Here is a 7,683-nt window from a genome sequence, read left to right on the forward strand (position 1 = left end):
AGTATCCCAAAGACCACAATCCTCTAATCCAACAATGACAGCGGTATAACTAACTAGTAGTACATTATTTCTGGTTTAGATTGAATGTGACTTTTGAATATTTCCCACACTGCTTGAGTCAGCTACTACCTATCAATCAAAAGAAGTTAGCTGTGGTGATGATTGGAGATGATCTGTATGCACGAGGGTAAGTAAAAAAGTATTGCTACAAAATATTTAGGAAGCTTTCTTAGACAAAAAATATTAACAGGTGTGGAGCTATTGCGTCTCAACAAATTCTCCACCTGGACCTATACACTGCCAGAGGCAGTGTTTCCATTTCTCTCACCCTTCCCTAAAGAATTCTGTGCTCTTAGAGTTGTACCACATCAAAATGGCAGTTTGGGCATCTTTGAGGGGCTCCAATGGTCTTCCTTTGGGATATTCTTTGAGTTTGGGGAGCAAGGAGGAGACTGAAGGGACTGTAGAGGCTCCCCAATGGGACTCTCACAGGACAGCCCTAACCACCCTCGAGAGTGACCAGGTGCAGTGTCATGAAGGAAAAAAATTCCTCAGTGAAACTTTCTTTTTTTTACCTTTTCCTCATCAATTGTTTTTAATTTTTATAAAATGTCTTAATAATTCCCCGCGATAGCCATGTGTCCTTCAAGAAAAATCGATCAAGATTACCCCTTTGGAATCACCCCTCCAAGAAAGCTGTCATAACTTCCTGAGCTGACCTCTCTGCCTTGAATTTTACTGGCCCAGATGATCCCCTTGAAAGTCACTGATTTGACTGGACTTGTTGCTTTGTTTATTCATATATTTTCAAATACATTTTATTGGGAGCTAATCCAGATATCCTACCATTCCATAGTTCAATCACACTGAACGGTATATATAATTGCTACCACATCAGTTTCAAATCATTTTCTTCCATCTTCAACTCCTTGATATCCACTCCCTCTTTACCCCTCTCCCCACCTCCCCCACCATACCCCTCAGGAGGCCTTATTCGAGTTGTTGTCTCTACAGGTTCATCAATCCTGGGTTTCATACACCGAAAACCAGAAACCCATTTAACAATGATTCAAGAGGGTTCCCCACAATGACAAAATACACCAGAGATGAACCCCAATGAACACACACACACACACACACACACACACACACACACACACATACCACGGAAGACCAGAGCAAGCCCAAAGTATACCAGAGGAGGGATCAAGTCACAAGGTTTTAACTGTTCAAGTCAGCTTTGTCATTGATTGCTTACATTTCTCTCTCCAATACAGTTTGGTAACCAGTTTATTGCCATCTGTCAATTAGGGATAGAGGGAAATCACCAGAGGCTTATTCCTTGTGTAGATCTCACAAATGTATCTTGGGCTTCCACTGTCAATTATAGCCTCCTGAAAACCAGAATCTCACAATTTAAACTCTGACCCTATTCCCTCCCGTGCATCTCGGTTATGATTTACGTTTGGGTCACAAATGTTCGTGTGCTTCTTCCATGTGGCCTTAGTTGACGTCTCACTTAGATAACTGCGTGTTTGGAAACAAGCCTTTGAGACCCCAGGCGCAATTCTGATAGCTGGGCACTATCTAATGTTGTTTTTAAAGGTACATACACTCTTGAGACTACAATAAGCGTAATACTGAGAGAACTTGTCAGGAGCAGGTCATGAGTGCAGACATGTTGAAGCATGCTTTTGTTTGGAATAAACTTGTGTATGTATGAACGGGAACCCTGGGAGCAAGGGGCTTGCCTTTTTGGTTACCCTACTATATACTTAAAAGACATTGAAGTGTAAACTTTAAAGACACAGATTTCATGGTAAGTGAAGATCACAATAGAGCTGTTAAAAAAAAGTAGGGGGTGTTGGTACTCGGTAGCAATCTATTTGCTCATCTCAGCATGAGTTTTTTGACATGTGAACCATGACTTATAATATTTAGGTTTTTTTTCCCCCCCTTAGTAAAGGCTAAAATCCTTCCATGGTCGCTTAACTCACACTTTGGTGTGTATAAGAAGTACCTAAAGGGCTTGTTAAAACACTCATTGCTCAATTGCTGAGATTCGGAACAGTAGTCTCAGCTGGGGCTGGAGAACTGATGTATTTCTAACAAGTTCCCAAATGATGCTGTCTGGGCTCCCATTCTGAAACGCAGCAGTGGTTCAACTCACTTGAGAAGACCAGAGAGATGGAGAAGGCAAATCTAAAGTATTCCTAAGTCTAAATAGCTTTCAAAAGCATTATATCCTTGAATGCAATTACTAGGGAACAGAATAGAAATAAATGGGTGTTCACACTGAGCAAATAATTTGCAACAAAAGCAAATGAGTTCACGACTAATGTGTAAACAGAAACGAAGTGAAAAAAATATGAAGCACTGGCTCTTAGGGCTGCTATGAGACAGAAGATTCTTACTTTATTACCTAACAGCTGTTTCTGAATTTTTAGATGGCGTTTGGATAGCTTTTTTCCTTTGCTTTGTCTCAATCTCCCGCATAAATGTTTCACTGGGGAAGTCACATACACTCTATCAAATATAAAGAAAATTTCCAAGAATTCAGTAATCTTTCTTTGTTATGTTTATTTTCTTAGTGAATAAATTAGTGGTTACTTACATTATGAATAATTTTGACTTTCAGGTCAAGAAGGCAGACGTGGACTCTCTTTATTGGGAGTTTTAAGTTTGCACCTCAAAGATCAGATACTGATTTTTGTCAAGCCCTATGTTCTTCAGAAAGACCCATTTCAATTTCACAACAAGCTTATATGCTGACTTAGATGATAACCGACCATTGAGAATCAGATGTTTGAAGCATTTCCTTAGTGGTTACTCAAGGGCTCACAGTATACCACTTGGCAGAATCAATGTTCGCTTGACGCCAAATCCAGTTAAAGACATGTTACTCTTACACAGCTCTGTTCCCCTCCTTCTTTGTGTCACTACATACTGCATCTCTGTATGTTACAAACTTAACTGACCAATTATTATTTTTTGTCCTTTAGTCATTTATTTAAGTGCAACCATCCAGGAGGGAGTTTAGATCTTGTTGAAAGCAGCCACATCCATGGACTGCACAGTCTTCAAAAGCAGTTATCTGTTCTTCCAGCATATCTTTACCAACTTTGTCATCTTCAACTACACACTGTATTTGAAGTTTTTTAATTCCATACCCCACCGAAACGAGCTTGGATGAGCCCCAGACCAAGCCGTCTGCTTGAATGCTTCTGACGCACTCTTCCAGTTTCGCCGTATCAGTCTCATCGTCCCACGGTTTCACATCGAGTAAGATGGAGGACTTGGCAACATGTGCAGGTTTCCTGGCTCTCTGTGACTCACACTGTGCAGGGCGGTCTTCTCTCAGCCTCTTTGCTTCTTCACTTTCCTCCTCCTCATCAGATCCAAAGAGATCAATGTCGTCATCATCCTTACTGTCTGTACCGCCACTCCCGGTGGTGTCTTCCACATCAGTAGGGCCATACTTGCTCAGCTTTCTTGACTCCTGGCAAACTGGCCTTTTCCTTTTCGTACGACTTGATGTGATTATACCAACAACGTAGGGCAGGATACAAGTCAGCGGGTGGAGGGCCGGAGATTGCTTCAAACACTGCCACATCTGCTTGTGATGGCACATACCCCTCGATGTAGCTCGTCGGCCAGGTAGGCATTGAGCACCTGAAGGCCAGCAGGGCTCTTCAAGTCTCCGAAACCCATGGCGCCGGCTGGACCAGGTGGCGGCAGCGGAGGGAAAGGCAGAACGCTAGGAGATGGGACAAAAAAGGCTGACCAATTATTTTTGATAACATCCTGTCTCTTAGAAGAAGTTAAAAGGAGAGCAAGTATGCACTTAGTTTTCAAGCATACTGTTTGCTGTGCTCTTTCTTTCTGTGGGTTCCTCCTTACTCCGACACAGCTTTGTTCTCACCCGCTTGCTGTAGATGTTACTATCACAGGTATACATGTTATTGGTACAGTACAATGACATACTATTGCTTTATACAACTGCTTTTAGAAAGCAGAGGGTGCCCGGCTATTAAAAGATATAGTGTCTGGGGTCTTAAAGGCATGAAGTTAAATGAGCAGCTTCTCTAGCCGAGAAGCAACTAGCCCACATGGAAGAAGCACACCAGCCTGTGTGATCATGAGGTGGTGTTGGGATCGGGTAACAGGCATCAAAAGACTGTAATAAACAAACCAACCAACCAACAAACTAACATATTGTTGAGAACTGAGTTGGGTCGGAGCAGAGATCCAAAGCCCATTTGTAGGCAATTGGACATGCCCTCCACAGAGGGGTCACAGGGATGAGATGAGTCAACCAGGGGGCAGGCAGTAAAGCACTGATGAAACATACACTATTCCTCTGGTTCCTTGAGGCTTCCTCACCTCCTCCTATCATGACCCCAGTGCTGCCTCTCACTTCAGTCAGACTAGACCAGAGCAAGCACACAGGTACAGATGACGGAAAAGTGGGTAAAAGGAGACAGTGGTCGGTGTAAGACACGAAAAAAATAATTTATAAACTATCAAAGGATCATGAGGGAGGGAGGGGGGGGATGGGGGGGGAATGAGCTGATACCAAGGGTTCAAGTAGAACGAAAATGTTTTGAGAATGATGATGGCAGCAAATGTACAAATGTGCTTGATACAATGGATGTATGTATTGATTATGATAAGAGCTGTAAGTGCCCCCGATAAAATGAAAAAAGAAAAAATACCCAAACAAACAGATCAGAGCTCACAACACACAGAATCCAGGAACAAAAATGGGAATAGTGATAACAAAAGGGGAGGGGAAGGGAGGGGAGAGGAGGAGAGGGAGAACCGATTGCAACGATCAACACATAACCACATACTCCTCTCCAGGGGGGATGAACAAAAGAAACCACGGGGGAAGGGAGACAACGGTTAGTGTAAGATATGATAATAATTTACCAAGGGGTCACGGGGGTTGGGGGTGGGGACAAAAGAGGAGCTGATAACAAAGATGCAATAGAAAGTAAATGTCTAGAAAAGAATGATGGAAACATATGTACAAATATGTTTGATACAACTGATGGTGGATTGTTATAAGAGCTACCAATAAAATGATCTTTTAATAAATTAACATTATGTAAATCAGACAAAAATAGCTTTCAAAGTCAGTTAAGACAAAATAAGTAATGTCTTTTAATTACTTTTACAAGTACTGCTTATTTTGTAAGGATCTGAATTACTGGTCACACTAGCTTTCAGCCAGAATAACATCCTTTAGTAATTCTTACAATAATGGGTTTCTTAAGAATAATTTAAAACCTGAGTCTGCCACCAGTCTGCATGAATGGATTGATCTCTGGTGCTTCTCTTTCCCAGATTCTTAATAAAATTTCTCTCTGCAAAACTGCCCCATACACACACATTGAAGAAAAAAAACTGAGTCTGAAGAGTAAGTAGACTCTGGGGAAGATTTTACACACACACACACACACACACACACACACACACACACACAATATATATATATATATCCTGCATCCTGTCTCAGCTGTAAGTAGCCAGATTGGCCATTGTCCAATATTCTGAATTAACTCAGAGGCCTGTTCTTTTCAGGGGGGAATTCAGCTAGAGGTCTGGATGACTTATGAGATCTGAACGACCCTTCCTGAATTGACTCACACGATCCCTTAGTGAGGTCATATCCAGATAATCCATTAACATCACCCCACATGATCATAAGGTACAGAAGCCAAGGATTACAAAAGCAACCAGGATGCTGGATTAAGAACCAATCAGGATGTAATAAGGGCCAATGGAAAAGCAGGATAAGGATTAAGGTGAGCCAATAGGGTCCTGCCACTCGATCCCTATAAAATTCAATGTCATACCCCTAAGCATGGTCAGCTTCCTCAAATCAGGATGTGACCTGCTTTGTGACCGAAGTGTGCTTTGCTTATCACATCTTTGCTCTGCTTAAAAAATAAAATAAAATCTGAGCCTCACTTTTCATTTCCGAAACATAAGACGTCTTTTCTTTTAGCACTTGGTCATTTTATTGCCATCAGGCCTCCAGCTTCTGACAAACCTCCAGTTTCTGACAAACCCTAAGAGCCCACTACTATCAAGTCAATCCTAACTGCTAGCAATACTACATAGTGTTTCTGAGACGATAAATCTTTCTAGGAACAGACAGCCTCATCTTTCTTGGGAGTGGCTGGCGGGTTTGAACAGACCTTGTGGTTCACAGCCCAATGCCCAATCCGCAGCACCAAAAGGGAACCTTCAATTTCTGATAAACCCACTGCCATCAAGTTAATTCTGACCCATAGCAATCCTCTGTGTCAGAGTAAAACTGGTCTTTTGGGTTTCTAAGATTACAAATCTTTTTCTTTTTTGGTTATTAAACGAATCTTCATTGTTTTCTTTTGTAGTTCTTAACTTGCTGGGCATTCCACTGCACCACTGTTGATGTCATCTATGATATCATGAGGGTGGCTGGCGCCCATCAACATTGCCGCCCACAGCCTGGGCCGTCCCCAGGACATCTTTAATAGTTCCACAGTGCTCTGGCCAAAGATCGGTGCTGCATCTCACCGGCAGTGCCGACAATCTCATTGAAAGTGATGTTCCCACTATGCTGAATTATAGAAAACAGCTGTCATACCCAAGGCCACCCAGTTCACACATCTACAATCATTTGTCTTCTGTCCCCATGCTTTTGGCACAGTCATCCACATGAAGAACCATCCTGTTTCCTAAGCTGGAGTAAGACTACAAATCTTTATGGGAGCAGACACCTCCTCTGTCTTCCTTGCTGTGGCTGGTGTGCTTGAACTGATGACCTTGGGTTTAGCAGCCCAATAGATTTTCTTGTACACGAGTAGTTGCTTTTCTATTGCTGCCATCAGAACTTGTAACATTTTTATTGATATGGTTTAACATGGATTTTTATCATACTTGAAACTTTCTAATCTCCCTAGATGTCTAGATTGTTTTTAATCAAATTTTGAGGTCTAGTTTTTTCTGCCCCCCTACTCTCTTTGCTCAGGATCTGGCATTCTCATCAGATAGATAATTATACCCACACTTCTTTGAAAGTCTATTTCTAGTTCTTCAGATTGCATATTTATTGACCAGTCTCCAAGTTCATTGATTTTTCTCCCACCACCAGTTCTCATCTACTGTGGGGCTCCTCTCCTGAATTCTGGTTATTCACTGTTTTTTTTTTTTTTCAATTCTAAAAATTTCCATCAGCGTTCCTTAAAGAGATCATTTCCACCTCTTTACTAACATTCTCTGGTTGATGAAATACAGGTATGCATTCCTTAATGTCCATTTGGGCAACACCTAACTGCATATCTGTGCACGGTTCCCTAAGATTGTGATAGCGTTCTGAAACCCGACTGGAGAAAGGGATGTAGTGGAGGTACTTTGCTTGACACGTTCATTGTTGGGGCTTGAGGCAGAAGGGGGAGGGGTCTCAGTGCCATCAAATGGTCTCTTTCACCATTTGCAGGGATATTACAGAGGGGCAGTTACGAGAATGTTGTCCCGTGTAGGATGCCAGGCTCAGGCTTCGCCTCCTCCGGTGAAGGTGGCTGTTGTGCTGGTGGGAGGCATGGGGAAACTGCTGGGGTAGGTGATGTAGGCAGAGGGGCAGGAAGATTTTACAGCCACTGGGGTGGAAGGCCTGCATGGAGGGCGGGAAGG

At 42.4% G+C, this 7,683-nt stretch overlaps 1 pseudogene; it reads right to left on the reverse strand.

Annotated features, from left to right (window-relative positions):
• Window positions 1–982: 982 nt before the first annotated feature.
• LOC142461382 (elongation factor 1-beta pseudogene) lies at window positions 983–3,754 on the reverse strand (annotated as a pseudogene).
• Window positions 3,755–7,683: the final 3,929 nt, after the last annotated feature.

Source organism: Tenrec ecaudatus, chromosome 11 (genome assembly GCF_050624435.1).
Source record: "Tenrec ecaudatus isolate mTenEca1 chromosome 11, mTenEca1.hap1, whole genome shotgun sequence".
In the NCBI taxonomy this organism is placed as follows: domain Eukaryota; kingdom Metazoa; phylum Chordata; class Mammalia; order Afrosoricida; family Tenrecidae; genus Tenrec; species Tenrec ecaudatus.